This window comes from Suricata suricatta, chromosome 1 (genome assembly GCF_006229205.1).
Source record: "Suricata suricatta isolate VVHF042 chromosome 1, meerkat_22Aug2017_6uvM2_HiC, whole genome shotgun sequence".
NCBI classification, from domain to species: domain Eukaryota; kingdom Metazoa; phylum Chordata; class Mammalia; order Carnivora; family Herpestidae; genus Suricata; species Suricata suricatta.
Window position 1 is genome coordinate 134,379,118 of NC_043700.1, and position 2,375 is coordinate 134,381,492.

At 40.6% G+C, this 2,375-nt stretch overlaps 1 pseudogene; it reads right to left on the bottom strand.

Moving 5' to 3' along the window:
• Positions 1 to 209: 209 nt before the first annotated feature.
• Positions 210 to 1,580, bottom strand: LOC115296071 (annotated as a pseudogene).
• Positions 1,581 to 2,375: the final 795 nt, after the last annotated feature.

Below are 2,375 nucleotides of genomic sequence, written 5' to 3' on the forward strand. Positions count from 1 at the left end.
ACACACACACACACACACACACACACACACACACACACACACACAAATGGACCACAAAACACTCTCCTTTCCTTCTGAAGGTTTTATAATGCAGTTATCATTAACCAGTCTTTTACTATTAAACTTAAATGGCCAATTGACACAAACAGTTCTGAGACTGTTCTTCCACCACTGATTAGGATTGGGGTGGCAAGTTTTGGGGATAATATTTATTTAGCCTTCTGAGCTTTCTGGGCAGACTTGGTGACCTTGCTAGCTCCAGCTGCCTTCTTGTTCACTGCTTTGATGACACCCACAGCAACCGTCTGTCTCATGTCACGAACAGCAAAGCGACCCAGAGGAGGAAGTCAGAGAAGCTCTCAACACACATGGGCTTGCCAGGAACCATATCAACAGTGGCAGTATCACCAGATTTCAAGAACTTGGGACTATCTTCCAGCTTTTTTCCAGAACGATGGTCAAGTGAACTTGCAGGCAATGTGAGCGGTGTGACAGTCCAGCACAGGAGCATAGCCAGCACTGATTTGGCCTGGATGGTTCAGGATAATCACCTGAGCTGTGAAGCCAGCTACTTCTATTGGTGGGTCATTTTTGCTATCACCAGCCACATTGCCTTGATGAACATCTTTGATAGGTACATTCTTGACCTTGAAGCCCATACTGTCCTGAGGAAGAGCTTCACTCAAAGCTTCATGGTGTATTTCAACCAACTTTACTGTTCAACAATGTTACTGTTGTAACATTGACTGGAGCAAAAGTGACCACCATGCCAGGTTTGAGAACACCAGTCTCCACTCAAGCCACAGGGACTGTACCAATACCCCCAATTTTGTAGATATCCTGGAGGGGCAGACGCAAAGGCTTGTCAGTTGGACAAGTTGGTGGCAGAATGCAATCCAGAGCTTCAAGCAGTGTAGTTCCACTGGCATTGCCATCTTTATGGGTGACTTTCCATCCCTTTAACCAAGGCATGTTAGCACTTTGCTCCAGCATGTTGTCACCATTCCAACCAGAAATTGACACAAATGCTACTGTGTCAGGGTAGTAGCCCAATTTCTTAATGTAGGTGCTGACTTCCTTAACAATTTTCTTGTATCTCTTCTGGCTGTAGGGTGACTCAGTAGAATCCATTTTGTTTACACCAACAATAAGTTGTTTTACACCCAATGTGTAAGCCAGAAGGGCATGCTCACGGGTCTGCCCATTCTTGGAGATATTGGCTTCAAATCTGCCAACACCAGCAGCAACAATCAGGACAGCACAGTCAACCTGAGATGTGCCTGTAATCATATTTTTGATGAAGTCTCTGTGTCCTGAGGCATCAATGATGGTCACATAGTACTTGCTGGTCTCGAATTTCCATGGGGAGACATCAGTTCACGTTTGGCTTTCAGCTTATCCAAGACCCAGGCATACTTGAAGGAGCCCTTTCCCATCTCAGCAGCCTCCTTCTCAATTTTTTCGATAGTTCTTTTGTCGATTCCACCACATTTGTAGATCAGATGTTCGGTAGTGGTAGACTTGCCTGAATCTACGTGTTGAATGACAACGATGTTGATGTGAGTCTTTTCCTTTCCCATTTTGGTTTAGGTTTAGCAGTGGTTTTCACAACACCTATGCTCTGGCGGCAAACCCGTTGCAAAAAAAGAGGTATTAACTCTTTTTAAAGTTTGGTAGAATTCACCTATGAAACCTTCTGATCCTAGAATTTTGTTTGTTGGGAATTTTTTGGTTACTGATTCAATTTCATTACAGGTGATTGGTCTGTTCAAATTTCCTATTTCTTTCTGATTCAGTGTGCAGAGATTATATATTCCTAGGAATTTATCCATTTTTTCTGTGTTGTCCAATTTGTTGACATATAGTTTTTCATAATATTCTCTTATAATCCTTTGCATTTCTGTGGTGTCAGTTGTTTTTTCTCCCCCTGCATTTCTGATTTTATTTATGTTAGTCCCTCTCTGTCTTTTTGATAAGTTTGGATAAAGGTTTATTAGTTTTGTTGATATTGCAAAGAACCACCTCCTGGTTTCATTGATCTATTCTATTGTTTTTTAGTTTCTATTTCATTTTGGATTTTTTGTTGTTGTTGTTCTTTTCTAGCTCCTTTAGGTATAAGGTTAGCTGATTTATCTGAAATTTTTCTTGCTTCTTGAGATAGACCTGTATTGCTATAAACTTTCATCTTAGTACAACTTTTGCTGCTTCCCAAAGATTTTGAACAATTGTGTTTTTATTTTCATCTGGATCCCTGTATACTTTGATTTTCTCTTTGATTTCTTGGTTGATCCATTCATTGTTTAGTAGCCTGTTATTTAATCCCCATGTATTTATGTTCTTTCCAGATTTTTTTTTTGTGGTTGATTTCTAGTTTC